Here is a 17,267-nt window from a genome sequence, read left to right as displayed (position 1 = left end):
GCTCACTATTTGAGGCGTTTAGTTGCTTCCTCGAATGGGTTGTAATGGACGTTTCTAAAGGAGCACATATTATCCATTACCTCGACAACTTCTTATGCCTGGGCCCAAAAGATTCGCCACAGTGTGAATACACGCGGTAGTTCACATGTGAGAAGGAGAGAGCTGCAGGGAGAGCGGACACCACAGAGCCGAGGGGTTAGATGGAGAACGGAAGAAGGAAAGAGGGCGAGGGAGGTAAGGGAGTACGGTGGAAGGCTGACCTGACCTCCCCCATGTTCCTGCTGGGCGGGGAACAGCCCTGGGAAGAAAAGCTGCTTGCACATCCCTTTGAGGTTACGGGCATGAGCGGGCAGAGGGACTACGCTGGAGTGCGAAGCCGACGCGGCCAGTCCTTTCCTGCCCGTGCGACCTCCGTGTCACCGGGTTTGTGCCAGAGCCGTGGTGGACCCTGACGGCCAGCCCCCCTCTTCCAATACTGGTGCCTGTCCGCTGGTGGGTCGAGCCCCCCTGCGGCGAGGGGGGGGGAGTAACATCTGCAGAAGAAAGACCATCTTCCAGCCAAACCAAGATGTCTACTTCTTTTCGTGGACAATGTGATACGATCCCTTTCTTACGGACACGCCCATCGTTACAAATTCCAGATGAGGCACAAAAACAGCAGGTGCTTCAACGGATATTAAGTGCTCTTTCAAGTGGGCTCTCCTCCACCTCAACTTCAACATCACAAATACTCCACTCCTCAGAGGTGTCACCCCAATCGCACTTGCTTCCTCACAGCTCCCAAGTCTCCAGCTGCCCGTCTGAGTATGGGGTAACACAGATGGTTGAGTCTGCAGATCTGTTTACTCATACTATAGCCTGGGAATCAGAGGTCTGCTTCAGAGCTTCTGTGAATCCAAACGAAATTATCTGCACTGACGCCCAGAATGTTTGAGTCGGATCCAGGCCCAGATGAAGAATGTTCTGAGCATAATGTAGACCCTCGTTTAAAAAACTGTAACTCCTGTTGGTGGAGGCAATGAGAAGAACGATGATGAGACTCAGATACCTGATTGGAGCGACAACTTGATATTTCAGTCAGGGCAGGAAGAGGATGGCTCTGAGGACGACGGGTGTGAGAACACACAGGGTGATGATGATGAGGTTGGAGATCCCACTTACTGTCAACCCACAGTCAGCCAGTCGATAAGGTCAGCTGAGGAGGTGGAGGAGGATTCTATTGACGACGAGGTTAGGTTGCACCTTCCTGGACAGAGACGGAGTACTGGAAGCACGTCAACAACTGCATCCTCAACCACAACTCTGCCTCTGACCACAAGTCGTGGTGGCTCTTCAGGTCGCATGGGTTCTAAGCCTTGCATAGCCTGGGCATTTTTGGAGATCGATAAGGATGACCCAACTCATGTTATCTGTAACATTTGTCACCAAAACCTAAGTAGAGGCCAAAAAATCCATAGTTTGAGTACTTCATGCATGAACCGTCACATGGATAAGAAGCATAAGTTGCAGTGGGAAGCTCACTGTGCTACAATGCGGCCTAGCGGGCCGGGCCAACCACCATCTGCCCCATCTTGTACATCCGCGGCCTCTTCATCCTCTATGACTGGGGGGACAGCAGTCACACATGTTTTTGGACGCAGACCTGCCACCTCTTTATCCGCAACAGTCAGTGTGATTGGCTGGTCGTCAGTTCATTTGGAAGTGGAAACACCTGCTGGTGTTGAGCGCTCTCCGACATCGAGAGCACCACCTTTGGATCAAGGCAACATAACATGTCCGCCTGCATCTTCCTCACAGACTGGCAGGTTGCCGGGGACACCCTACTCAACCCCATCTAAGCACAACAGCCAGCCCTCGGTCCCTCAGATGTGGACAAGTAAAAGACCATTTCCTCCTAGCCATGACAAAGCTAAGAGGTTGAATTTCACCATCTGCAAGCTGTTGGCTACAGAAATGCTGCCTTTCCACCTGGTGGACACAGAAGATTTTCGAGACCTTATCTCCGTCGCAGTGTCCCAGTACCAGATGCCCAGTCGGCACTACTTCTCAAAGAAAGGTGTGCCTGCGCTCCACCAGCATCTCGCACACAACATCACCGCTTCTTTGAGAAACTCTGTGTGTGACAAGGTGCATTTCAGCACAGACACTTGGACGAGTAGGCATGGACAGGGGCGTTACATGTCACTGACTGGGCACTGGGTAACTATGGTGACAGCAGGACAAGGGGCTGCTGTCCAAGTCTTGCCGTCCCCACGAGTTGTGCGTCAATCCTCTTTATCTAGAAGTTCCTCCACTGCTTCTGCCTCCTCAACCTCCTCTCGGTCCTCCACCTGCACCCAAAGCCTGTCTGGTAATACCACCCGCTTTCTAACTGCACAGAAGGAATCCTGCACACCTCCTTACTATGCTGGCAGCAGGGCTCAAGGGCATCAGGCGATGTTTACTTTGAAATGTCTGGGAAATGTGAGTCACACAGCTGAGGAGTTGTGGTCAGCTCTGGAGACCCAGTTTCATGAATGGTTGTCTCCACTGGACCTGCAACCAGGGAAGGCCGTGTGCGACAATGCTGCAAACCTGGGTGCGGCCCTTCGCCGGGGCAATGTCACACACGTGCCTTGTATGGCTCACATGTTGAACCTGGTTGTCTAGCAATTTTCAGCCCACTATCCCGGACTAGATGGCCTTCTGCAGAGGGCACGGTCGCTTTGTGCTCACTTCCGCCGTTCCCATCCTGCAGCTCAACTACTTACATCTCTACAGAAGTCGTTGGGCCTGCCAGTTCACCGGCTGAAATGCGATGTGCCGACACGGTGGAATTCAACTCTGCACATGTTGCAGCGACTGTGGCAGCACCGACAAGCCCTGGTGCAATACGTTCTGACGTATAGCCTGGGCCAACGAGATCCAGAGGTGGGGCAAATCACGCTGCAGGAGTGGTCTCAGATCAGGGACATATGCACCCTTCTGCACAGTTTTGAAATGGCGACGAAGATGTTTAGTGATGACGATGCCATTATCAGCATGACTATTCCCGTGATTTACATGCTGGAGCACATGTTAAACAGAATTCGGAGTCAGGTGGTGGGACAAGAGGAGGTGGAGGAAGTAGAGGAGGAGTCGTATGCGGAAGGGATAACATCTCCAAGGTCCAGACGGTCGGCAGCACCAAGGCGGCAGGCATGGGAGGGTGGGGGAGAGGTATTAACCAGGGCGCATGGTAGCAGCTAAACTGTTGAGGAAGGTGCAGGAGCCGAGGAAGAAGTGTAGGACGAACTGGCGATGGGCATGGAAGACTCATCAGATGAGGGAGACCTTGATCACATTTCTGTTGTGCGAAGTTGGGGGGAGAGGGCAGAGGAAGGAAGCATGATTCTTACCTCGCCACCAACACAACAAGGACTTGGTCCTCCTGGATGCGCAAGACACATGAGTGCCTTCTTGCTGCACTACCTGCAACATGACCCTCGGATTGTCAGAATTCAAAGTAATCCCGACTACTGGGTTGCCACACTCTTAGATCCCCGGTACAAAAGTAAATTTGCCAAAATAATTCCTGCCATAGAAAGGGATGCACGCATGCAGGAGTATTGGCAGAGGCTGTTGCAGAATCTTACATCTGCTTTTCCACAAAACACCAGTGGTGCACGTAGTGAATCTCACAGTTCTAACTTGCCAACTGTGGGACTGTCGAGTCTTCATCACTCAAACCGTAACAGTAACACTGTATCTGCTGGTAACAGCAATTTTGTGGAATTGTTTCACCAATTTTTTAGACCATCCTTTGCAAGGCCACAGGAGACAAGAAGTCTGACACATAGTCAACGCCTAGAGAGGATGGTACAGGAGTATCTCCAAGTGAACATCGAAGCCATGACTGTGTCACTGGACCCTTGCTCATTTTGGGCTTCCAATCAGGAAAAATAGCCGAAGCTCACCACTCACACCTTGGAGATCTTGTCATGCCCTGCAGCCAGCGTTCTCTCTGCACGTGTATTCAGCGCTGCTGGTGGTGTGCTGACAGATAAGCGCACATGGCTGTCCACTGAGAATGTAGACAGCCTCACGTTCATAAAGATGAACAAATCATGGATCCGCAAGGACTTTTCTACCCCTGTGTCATCCTGGGGAGACTAAAAGCCTGAGGATTTGGTAAAATCACCTCACCAACCGTTTTAAGCAACTCTGGGGCAATTAATGCCACTTAAGTGGTGTCTGTGCCACAATTTTTGGAAAAAATGGAGACTCTGTTTGGAGTCCCCTTGCTGTGTTTTACGTGACGTTGGCATCGTCAATTCCAGATGGGTTGGGTCACTCCTCCCCCCTTTTAACCGTAAGAAACTACATACACTACACTGTGTGCCGAATTATTAGGCAAGTTGTATTTTAGAGGATTATTTTTATTATTGATCAACAACTATGTTCTCAATCAACCCAAAAGACTCATAAATATCCAAGCTTAATATTTTTGGAAGTTGGAGTGGTTTTTTTTTTTAGATTTGGCTATTTTAGGAGGATATCTGTTTGTGCAGGTAACTATTACTGTGCCAAATTATTAGGCAACTTAATAAAAACCAAATATAATCCCATCTTACTTGTTTATTTTCACCAGGTAAACCAATATCAGTGCACCAAATTTAGAATTAAACATTTCTGACATGCAAAAACAAAAACCAAAATAATTAGTGATCAATATAGCCACCTTTCTTTATGATGACACTCAACAGCCTTCCATCCATAGATTCTGTCAGTTGCTTGATCAGTTTTCCATCAACATTGCGTGCAGCAGCCACCACAGCCTCCCAGACACTGTTCCGAGAGGTGTACTGTTTTCCCTTCCTGTAGATCTCACATTTTATGATTGACCACAGGTTCTCTATGGGGTTCAGATCAGGTGAACAAGGGGGCAATGTCATTATTTTTTCTTCTTTTAGACCTTTACTGGCCAGCCACGCTGTGGAGCAGTTGGATGCATGTGATGGAGCATTGTCCTGCATGAAAATCATGTTTTTCTTGAACAATACTGACTTTTTCCTGGACCACTGCTTGAAGAAGTTGTCTTCCAGAAGCTGTCAGTACGTCTGGGAGTTGAGCTTCACTCCATCCTCAACCCAAAAAGGTCCCACAAGTTCATCTTTGATGATACCAGCCCATACCAGTACCCCACCTCCACCTTGCTGGCGTCTGAGTTGGAGTGGAGCTCTCTGCCCTTTACTGATCTAGCCTCTGGCCCATCCATCTGGCCCATCAAGAGTCACTCTCATTTCATCAGTCCATAGAACCTTTGAAAAATCAGTCTTAAGATATTTCTTGGCCCATTCTTGACGTTTTATACTTTGTTTCTTGTTCAAAGGTGGTCGTTTTTCAGCCTTCCTTACCTTGGCCATGTCACTGAGTATCACACACCTTGTGCTTTTTGATACTCCAGTAACGTTGCAGCACTGAAATATGGCAAAACTGGTGGCGAATGGCATCTTGGCAGCTTCACGCTTGATTTTCCTCAATTCATGAGACCCTGTTGGCTATTTGCCATGAAACGCTTGATTGTTCGGTGATCACGCTTCAAAAGTTTGAGAATTTCAAGACTACTGCTTCCCTCTGCAAGACATCTCACAATTTTGGACTTTTCAGAGCCCATCAAATCTCTCTTCTGACCCATTTTGCCAAAGGAAAGGAAGTTGCTTAATAATTAGGCACACCTTATATAGGGCGTTGATGTCATTAGTCAACACCCCTCCTCATTACAGAGATGCACATCACCAGATTTACTTAATTGGTAGTTGGCTCTCAAGCCTATGCAGCTTGGAGTAGGACAACATGTATAAAAAGTATCATGTGATCAAAATACTCATTTGCATAATAATTCGGCACACAGTGTATGGCTTGGGGTAACAAAGATGGTTGAGTCTGAAGAGCTGTTTACTCAGAGGTCTGCTCCAAAGCTTCAGTGTCTGCTAGTCAGCGTAGTAGCCCAGCTCTGAAGCAAGCTACACCACCTGTGTATCTAATAAGAATTTTTAACTGCATCTAGCCTAGGCAGACTGTGGGGACCCCAACTAAACCCAGACGCTCAGCCCCCCCTACCGCCCCCCTTTCCTTGACAATACAATAATGAAACTCTTACAACTGGATGGGTGAGGATCGGTCACAGCTTTATTAACTCTTTATACTCATTCCATTAGAAAGGCATTTTATTTCTAAAATATTTCAGCTTGTTGCAGCATGCCCTGTGTCTCCACACCGGCAAGTTGGCAGACAAGTGTAACTCTCCAACATGTCCTTTCTATTTCCAGGCCACGGAGGATCCTGCATACTCGTATGCAGGACTCTGACCCCCATCCATCACTCTTAACGCTTGTTCCACTCTGTTCTGGAGTCCTGACAGGAATGTGTCCAGTCCAATATCCATTAAGTGAACACCGTCGGGCAGTATGAGGCCTGCTTTATCTCCTTCCAGTTGTCGGTGTCGTATCACTACACCGCCTCTGTCTCTTCTAAATTTTGCAATCCGAATATTTATTACCTGCCTTGTCCGTTCGATGGCCGGGTACACACGCGGCTCGGCTCCGTACACCTCGTACACACGCGGCTCGGCTCCGTACACCTCGTACACACACGGCTCCGCTCACCTTGTACACACACGGCTCTGCTCCGTACGCCTCGTACACAATCGGCTCCGCTCCATACACCTCGTACACACGCGGCTCCACTCCGTACACCTCGCACACATACGGCTCCGCTCCGTACGCCTCGTACACACACGGCTTTGCTCCGTACGCCTTGTACATGCGCGGCTCCGTATGCCTCGTACACACGCGGCTCGACTCCGTACACCTCGCACACATACGTCTCCGTACACACGTGGCTCCGCTCCGTACGCCTCGTACACACTCGGCTCCGCACGCCTCGCACACGCGCGGCTCCGCTCCGTATGCATCGTACACGCGCGGCTCCGCACCTTACGCCTCGAATACGCGCGGCTCCGCTCCGTGCGCATCGTACACGCGCGGCTCAGCTGCGTACGCCCCGTACACGCGCGGCTCAACTGCGTACGCCCCGTACACGCGCGGCTCAGCTGCGTACGCCCCGTACACGCGCGGCTCAACTGCGTACGCCTCGTACACGCGCGGCTCCGCTCCGTATGCCTCGTACACGCGCGGCTCCGCTCCGTGCGCATCGTACACGCGCGGCTCCGCTCCGTGCGCATCGTACACGCGCGGCTCAACTGCGTACGCCCCGTACACGCGCGGCTCAACTGCGTACGCCCCGTACACGCGCGGCTCAACTGCGTACGCCTCGTACACGCGCGGCTCCGCACCGTACGCCTCGTACACGCGCGGCTCCGCTCCGTGCTCCTCGTACACGCGCGGCTCCGCTCCGTGCGCCTCGAATACGCGCGGCTCCGCTCCGTGCGCATCGTACACGCGCGGCTCCGCTCCGTGCGCATCGTACACGCGCGGCTCAGCTGCGTACGCCCCGTACACGCGCGGCTCAGCTGCGTACGCCCCGTACACGCGCGGCTCAGCTGCGTACGCCCCGTACACGCGCGGCTCAACTGCGTACGCCCCGTACACGCGCGGCTCAGCTGCGTACGCCCCATACACGCGCGGCTCAGCTGCGTACGCCCCATACACGCGCGGCTCAACTGCGTACGCCCCGTACACGCGCGGCTCAACTGCGTAAGCCCCGTACACGCGCGGCTCAACTGCGTACGCCTCGTACACGCGCGGCTCCGCTCCGTACGCCTCGTACATGCGCGGCTCTGCTCCGTACACCTCACACACATACGGCTGCGTACACCTCGCACACATACGGCTCCGTACAGACGCAGCTCCGCTCCATACACCTCATACACACGGCTCCGCTTCGTACTCACTCGGCTCCGCTCCGTACACCTCGTACACACTCGGCTCTGCTCCGTACACCTCGCACACATACGGCTCCGTACACACTCGGCTCCGCTCCGTACACCTCATACACACTCGGCTCCGCTCCGTACGCCTCGTACAGGCGCGGCTCCGCTCCGTACGCCTCGTAAACGCGCGGCTCCTCTCCGTACGCCTCGTGCACACGCGGCTCCGCTCCGTACGCCTCGTACACGCGCGGCTCCGCTCCGTACGCCTCGTAAACGCGCGGCTCTTCTCCGTACGCCTCGTACACGCGCGGCTCCTCTCCGTACGCCTCGTACACGCGCGGCTCCTCTCCGTACGCCTCGTACACGCGCGGCTCCTCTCCGTACGCCTCGTACACGTGCGGCTCCGCTCCGTACGCCTCGTACACGCGCGGCTCCGCTCCGTACGCCTCGTACACGCGCAGTTCTATTCCGTACGCCAAGTACACGCGCGGCTCCTCTCCGTACGTCTCGTACACGCGCGGCTCCGATCCGTACGCCTCGTACACGCGCGGCTCCTCTCCGTACGCCTCGTACACGCGCGGCTCTGCTCCGTACGCCCCGTACACGCGCGGCTCCGCTCCGTACGCCCCGTACACGCGCGGCTCCGCTCCGTACGCCCCGTACACGCGCGGCTCCGCTCCGTACGCCCCGTACACGCGCGGCTCCGCTCCGTACGCCCCGTACACGCGCGGCTCCGCTCCGTACGCCTCGTACACGCGCGGCTCCGCTCCGTACGCCTCGTACACGCGCGGCTCCGCTCCGTACGCCTCGTACACGCGCGGCTCCGCTCCGTACGCCTCGTACACGCGCGGCTCCGCTCCGTACGCCTCGTACACGCGCGGCTCCGCTCCGTACGCCTCGTACACGCGCGGCTCCGCTCCGTACACCTCGTACACGCGCGGCTCCGCTCCGTACACCTCGTACACGCGCGGCTCCGCTCCGTACACCTCGTACACGCGCGGCTCTGCTCCGTACACCCCGTATACGCGCGGCTCTGCTCCGTACACCCCGTATACGCGCGGCTCCGCTCCGTACACCTCGTACAAGCGCGGCTCCGCTCCGTACACCTCGTACACGCGCGGCTCCGCTCCGTACACCTCGTACACGCGCGGCTCCGCTCCGTACACCTCGTACACACACGGCTCTGCTTCGTACACCTCGTATACGCGCGGCTCCGCTCCGTACGCCTCGTTCACTCGCGGCTCCGCTCCGTACGCCTCGTTCACTCGCGGCTCCGCTCCGTACGCCTCATACACGCGCGGCTCCGCTCCGTACACCTCGTACACACGCGGCTCTGCTCCATACACCTCGTACACACGGCTCTGCTACATCCACACTGTAAACCCCTCCTGACCCCACACATAAACTTCAGCTCATCCAGCACCATGACAACCAGCACAGCAGAGTCCTGCATCCACTGAGGCCCCTGATCATGTGACCCCTGACTCCTCCCCTCCTGTGACCTCATCACAGGTCCTGTGCGCACACAGCAGCCATATATGTGGTGGCGGCTCTGCAGATGGAGGTATGTGTAGATCCCCCATTACTGGGCGCAGGGGGCATTAACCCCTTCAGCACGGAGGCTCTATTGGGGTCTTGTGTTGCCCCTTTATAAGAATCATAAGGTTTCTGTTCTGTTTCCTGTAGTAGATACATACGACCCAACTATGGAGACAGGAAGGGAGGAAACGTATTGTTCTCATAGTACAGGGCCCCTTTCTTGGTCCCACATAGTGTAATGCCCCCATTGTACCGCCATCCCCCCACACAGTACAATCAGAGGCATAACTAGGGTCTGATGGGACCCGTTGCGAGATTTCGACCTCCCCCCATCCTCATACGTGCTGGATTGCAGATCCTAGCAGGATTCTCCGGCCTGTTGATATCCGTTCATTCGACTGAGTCCTGATTTTGCGTTTCGTTGTAGCGTTCTCCGGCTGTGACTGGCTGTACATCTGGAGTCACAGCCAGAGAACGCTACTACAATCCGAAAATCAGGACGCTGACAGGAACAAAGGGACGGAATTGCTACAACGTGGCCTTCTTTTAAACCAAGGCCGCCCAATCAGAACGCAGTAGCGTCCACCAATCGGAGATGAGGGGGCGCGAAAAAGTAATTTTATGCACGCCTTTCTGACACAGTACAGTCCCTATCAAGGTGTGGATCGTTGAAATAGCTGCTGTGTGAAAGCGTCCCAACGACCGCCGAGATCGTTAGTTAGATCGCTGGGGTGGCCGAAATCGTTGGGAAGTTATGCATGTTTGACAGCTCCCCAGCGATCCCAAAACCGTGACGTAATAACGATCTCGCTAGCGATCTCGTTATGTGTGACGGGAACTTAAGTCCACTGGTTATTAAATTGAGGAACAAAGTGTGTATATGGGAAACACTACCTGTGTCAGCCTTGGGCAGAGTAAACCTCATTAACATGTGCTCAATGCCATGCATTCTATACGTTGTACATAAGTCACCTCTCTGGATTCCTAAATACTGGTTTAGGCAAATGCACAACAGCTTTAGAGACTTTGTGTAGAAGAGAGGGACCCTTAGAATAAAAACGGAAAAATTGCAATTACCAAAAAATCAGGGGAGTAGCTTTGTCTTATATACAGTGGGTACGGAAAGTATTCAGACCCCTTTAAATTTTTCACTCTTTGTTTCATTGCAGCCATTTGGTAAATTCTAAAAAGTTCATTTTTTTCTCATTATAGTACACTCTGCACCCCATCTTGACTGAAAAAAACAGATGTACAAATTTTTGCAAATTTATTAAAAAAGAAAACCTGAAATATCACATGGTCATAAGTATTCAGACCCTTTGCTCAAACACTCATTTAAGTCACATGCTGTCCATTTCCTTGTGATCCTCCTTGAGATGGTTCTACTCCTTCATTGGAGTCCAGCTGTGTTTAATTAAACTGATAGGACTTGATTTGGAAAGACACACACCTGTCTATATAAGACCTCACAGCTCACAGTGCATGTCAGACCAAATGAGAATCATGAGCTCAAAGGAACTGTCCAAGGAGCTCAGAGACATAATTGTGGCAAGGCACAGATCTGGCCAAGGTCACAAAAGAATTTCTGCATTACTCAAGGTTCCTAAGGGCACAGTGGCCTCCATAATCCTTAAATGGAAGAAGTTTGGGACCACCAGAAGTCTTCCTAGACCTGGCCGTCCAGCCAAACTGAGCAATCATGGGAGAAGAGCCTTGGTGAGAGAGGTAAAGAAGAACCCCAAGATCACTGTGGCTGAGCTCCAGCGATGCAGTAGGCAGATGGGAGAACGTTCCACAAAGTCAACTATCACTGCAGCCCTCCACCAGTCGGGCCTTTATGGCAGAGTGGCCCAACGAAAGCCTCTCCTCAGTGCAAAACATATGAAAGCCCGCATAGAGTTTGCTCAAAAACACATGAATGACTCCCAGACTATGAGAAATAAGATTCTCTGGTCTGATGAGACTTTTTGGTGATAAATCTAAGCGGTATGTGTGGAGAAAACCAGGCACTAATTCATCACCTGCCCAATACAATCCCAACAGTGAAGCACTGTGGTGGCAGCATCATGCTATGGGGGTGTTTTTCAGCTGCAGCGACAGGATGACTGGTTGCAATCAAAAGAAACATGAATGCGGCCAAGTACAGAGAGACCCTGGATGAAAACCTCTTCCAGAGTGCTCTGGACCTCAGACTTGGCCGAAGGTTCACTTTCCAACAAGACAATGACCCTAAGAACACAGCTAAAATAACAAAGGAGTGGCTTCAGAACAACTCTGTGACCATTCTTGGCTGGCCCAGCCAGAGCCCTGACCTAAACCCAATTGAGCATCTCTGGAGAATCCTGACAATGGCTGTCCACCAACGTTCACCATCCAACCTGACGGAACTGGAGAGGATCTGCAAGGAATAATGGCAGAGGATCCCCAAATCCAGGTGTGAGAAACTTGTAGCATCATTCCCAAGAAGACTCATGGCTGTACTAGCTCAAAAGGGGGCTTCTACTCAATACTGAGCAAAGGGTCTGAATACTTATGACCATGTGATATTTCAGTTTTTCTTTTTTAATAAAATTGCAAAAATTTCTACATTTCTGTTTTTTTCATGCAAGATGGGGTGCAGAGTGTACTTTAATGAGAAAAAAATGAACTTTTTAGAATTTACCAAATGGCTGCAATGAAACAAAGTGTGAAAAATTTAAAGGGGTCTGAATACTTTCTGTACCTACTGTATATGTATGTCCCTTATCCTGGGCCTCAACCTAGTATATGTCCCCCGTTCTGCCTCTGTTCTTTAGTGTATAGAAAAAAATAAACTATTACACTCACCATGGGCGAACATAGAAGTGATGGGGCCCCATAACAGAAGTATAATGCACTCCCCATAATCCTCCATACGGTATAATGCACAGCCCATAGTCCGTACATGTAGTATAATGCACAGCCCATAGTCCGTACATGTAGTATAATGCACCGCCCATAGTCATCCATGTAGTATAATGCACAGCCCACAGTCTGTACATGTAGTATAATGCACAGCCCACAGTCCGTACATGTAGTATAATGCACAGCCCACAGTCCGTACATGTAGTATAATGCACAGCCCACAGTCCGTACATGTAGTATAATGCACAGCCCACAGTCCATACATGTAGTATAATGCACAGCCCATAATCATCCATGTAGTATAATGCACCGCCCATAGTCCACACATGTAGTATAATGCACCGCCCATAGTCCACACATGTAATATAATGCACCGCCCATAGTCCACACATCTAGTATAATGCACAGCCCATAGTCCACACATCTAGTATAATGCACAGCCCATACTCATACATGTAGTATAATGCACACCCCATAGTCCATACATGTAGTATAATGCACAGCCCATACTCATACATGTAGTATAATGCACAGCCCATAGTCCACACATGTAGTATAATGCACAGCCCATAGTCATCCATGTAGTATATTGCACAGCCCATAGTCCATACATGTAGTATATTACACAGCCCATAGTCATCCATTTAGTATATTGCACAGCCCGTAGTCATCCATGTAGTTTACTGCACAGCCCATAGTCATCCATGTAGTATAATGCACAGACCATACTCATCCATGTAGTATAATGCACAGCCCATAGTCCATACATGTAGTTTATTGCACAGCCCATAGTCATCCATGTAGTATAATGCACAGCCCATAGTCATCCATGTAGTATAATGCACAGCCCATAGTCCATACATGTAGTATATTGCACAGCCCATACTCATACATGTAGTATAATGCACAGCCCATACTCATACATGTAGTATAATGCACAGCCCATAGTTCATACATGTAGTATATTGCACAGCCCATAGTCCATACATGTAGTATATTGCACAGCCCATAGTCCATACATGTATATTGCACAGCCCATAGTCCATACATGTAGTTTATTGCACAGCCCATAGTCATCCATGTAGTATAATGCACAGCCCATAGTCGTCCATGTAGTATAATGCACAGCCCATAGTCCATACATGTAGTATAATGCACAGCCCATAGTCCATACATGTAGTATATTGCACAGCCCATAGTCCATACATGTAGTATATTGCATAGCCCATAGTCCATACATGTAGTATATTGCACAGCCCATAGTCCATACATGTAGTATAATGCACAGCCCATAGTCCATACATGTAGTATAATGCACAGCCCATAGTCATCCATGTAGTTTATTGCACAGTCCATAGTCATCCATGTAGTATAATGCACAGCCCATAGTCATCCATGTAGTATATTGCACAGCCCATAGTCCATACATGTAGTATATTACACAGCCCATAGTCATCCATGTAGTATAATGCACAGCCCATAGTCATCCATGTAGTATAATGCACAGCCCATAGTCATCCATGTAGTATATTGCACCGCCCATAGTCCATACATGTACTATAATGGACAGCCCATAGTCTGTACATGTAGTGCAAAAAAGGAGCATGGACCGCACCTCCAAAAATCATACATTTGATCTAATGCCTCTCGGCAAAAATATATATAACTGAACATGAGGTTCTTAGTTTAACATACTGATCAAACAGTATGAAGCCCACTGCCACGTCACGGCAAACCTCGTAGCGGGTCCTAACATTTCCTACCTGAACGGGAGTGGAGCCGTGCGCCAACCACCGCCACAGCGACCAATGCACCAGCAGGGCGGGCGGCCTAGTGCCTCACAGCACCCATGCTGCAAGACCGAGTCCCCATGACTCCAGGCCGCGCCGCCCCACAAGCACAAAACCACAGCAACAATGGCCGACACACTGCACCAACACCACAAGAAGGGAGCATTGTGACTCACCTTCCTCAAGCTCTCAAATGAGAGCAAAAATAGGCTAGACCCTCTTTGCAGTCTCCTGCTAATTAAAATCACCTGTGCCAAATGGGAGGAGTGCTGGTCCAAGAAAGGGGAAAGAATATGCAATGCAAAAAAAAGGAGCATGGACCGCACCTCCAAAAATCATACATTTGATCTAATGCCTCTCGGCAAAAATGTATATAACTGAACATGAGGTTCTTAGTTTTACATTCTGATCAGACTGTATGAAGCCCACTGCCACGTCACGGCAAACCTCGTAGTGGGTTCCTACATTTCCTACCTGAACGGGAGCGGAGCCGTGCGCCAACCACCACCACAGCGACAATGCACCAGCAGGGCGGGCAGCCTGGTGCCTCACAGCACCCATGCTGCAAGACCTAGTCCCCATGACCCCAGGCCACGCCGCCCCACAAGCACAAAACGACAGCAACAATGGCCGACACACTGCACCAACGCCACAAGAAGGGAGCATTGTAGCTCACCTTCCTCAAGCTGTCAAACGAGAGCAAAAATCGTCCGGTTGTTGCCTACTAATATAATAAATGGTTCTAAAAAAAGGAGAAAAAAATAGTTTTACGGCATAAAGAACATGATTTTATTAGGTAAAATTTACAAAATAGCACATACAAAATTATTTCATATAAATCACAACACAAGGGAAGTAAGGTGCAGAGTGCCGGATGCCGGGGGGTCCCACGGATAGTGTGGCATCCGGGCTATATGTGTAAGTGGCTGCATATATAGATTCAGGGTGGGCATGAGGACATTCATCCAAAGGGATTATGGTAACAAAAACCACAGCAAAATGCTAGACTGCTTATGCAGAAAGTAAAGAGTAATAGTAAGATATGCAGACAGTCCCATTCGCGGTCCAGCCCATCCCACACAGGTCAGAGTAGCATCACATGTAGAACTCACCCAAGTTAGGTGCCCGCACGATCCCCACGTCAATAGGACCCCCCCGCCACTGGTGATGATGTAGTATAATGCACAGCCCATACTCATACATGTAGTATAATGCACAGCCCATAGTCCATACATGTAGTATAATGCACAGCCCATAGTCCATACATGTAGTATAATGCACAGCCCACACTCATACATGTAGTATAATGCACAGCCCACAGTCATCCATGTAGTATAATGCACAGCCCACACTCTTACATGTAGTATAATGCACAGCCCATAGTCATACATGTAGTATAATGCACAGCCCATAGTCATACATGTAGTATAATGCACAGTCCATACTCATTCATGTAGTATAATGCACAGCCCATACTCATACATGTAGTATAATGCACAGCCCACAGTCATCCATGTAGTATAATGCACAGCCCATAGTCATCCATGTAGTATAATGCACAGCCCATACTCATCCATGTACTATAATGCACAGCCCATAGTCATCCATGTAGTATAATGCACAGTCCATAGTCTGTATATGTAGTATAATGCACAGCCCATACTCATACATGTAGTATAATGCACAGCCCATAGTCATCCATGTAGTATAATGCACAGCCCACAGTCATACATGTAGTATAATGCACAGCCCATAGTCCATACATGTAGTATAATGCACAGACCATAGTCATACATGTAGTATAATGCACAGCCCATAGTCATACATGTAGTATAATGCACAGCCCACAGTCATCCATGTAGTATAATGCACAGCCCACACTCTTACATGTAGTATAATGCACAGCCCATACTCATCCATGTACTATAATGCACAGCCCATACTCATCCATGTACTATAATGCACAGCCCATAGTCATCCATGTAGTATAATGCACAGCCCATACTCGTACATGTAGTATAATGCACAGCCCATAGTCATACTCATACATGTAGTATAATGCACAGCCCATAGTCATCCATGTACTATAATGCACAGCCCATAGTCATCCATGTAGTATAATGCACAGCCCATACTCATACATGTAGTATAATGCACAGCCCACAGTCATACATGTAGTATAATGCACAGCCCACACTCATCCATGTACTATAATGCACAGCCCATAGTCATCCATGTAGTATAATGCACAGCCCATACTCATACATGTAGTATAATGCACAGCCCACAGTCATCCATGTAGTATAATGCACAGCCCATAGTCATCCATGTAGTATAATGCACAGCCCATAGTCATCCATGTAGTATAATGCACAGCCCATACTCATCCATGTACTATAATGCACAGCCCATAGTCATCCATGTAGTATAATGCACAGCCCATACTCATACATGTAGTATAATGCACAGCCCATAGTCATCCATGTAGTATAATGCACAGCCCACAGTCATACATGTAGTATAATGCACAGCCCATAGTCCATACATGTAGTATAATGCACAGACCATAGTCATACATGTAGTATAATGCACAGCCCATAGTCATCCATGTAGTATAATGCACAGCCCACAGTCATCCATGTAGTATAATGCACAGCCCACACTCTTACATGTAGTATAATGCACAGCCCATACTCATCCATGTACTATAATGCACAGCCCATACTCATCCATGTACTATAATGCACAGCCCATAGTCATCCATGTAGTATAATGCACAGCCCATACTCGTACATGTAGTATAATGCACAGCCCATAGTCATACTCATACATGTAGTATAATGCACAGCCCATAGTCATCCATGTACTATAATGCACAGCCCATAGTCATCCATGTAGTATAATGCACAGCCCACACTCATCCATGTACTATAATGCACAGCCCATAGTCATCCATGTAGTATAATGCACAGCCCATACTCATACATGTAGTATAATGCACAGCCCACAGTCATACATGTAGTATAATGCACAGCCCATACTCATACATGTAGTATAATGCACAGCCCACAGTCATACATGTAGTATAATGCACAGCCCATAGTCATCCATGTAGTATAATGCACAGCCCATAGTCATACATGTAGTATAATGCACAGCCCATAGTCATACATGTAGTATAATGCACAGCCCATAGTCATCCA

At 49.7% G+C, this 17,267-nt stretch overlaps 1 pseudogene; it reads left to right on the top strand.

Annotated features, from left to right (window-relative positions):
- Window positions 1-9,355: 9,355 nt before the first annotated feature.
- The window catches only part of LOC141203888 (uncharacterized), a 59,506-nt pseudogene continuing 51,594 nt past the window's right edge, over window positions 9,356-17,267 (top strand).

The sequence above is a fragment of the Phyllobates terribilis genome, unplaced genomic scaffold, assembly GCF_046119375.1.
Source record: "Phyllobates terribilis strain yellow unplaced genomic scaffold, ASM4611937v1 Scaffold_130__1_contigs__length_5004896, whole genome shotgun sequence".
NCBI classification, from domain to species: domain Eukaryota; kingdom Metazoa; phylum Chordata; class Amphibia; order Anura; family Dendrobatidae; genus Phyllobates; species Phyllobates terribilis.
Note: the sequence above shows the minus strand (reverse complement) of the source record. Positions and strands in the feature narration are given on the sequence as shown.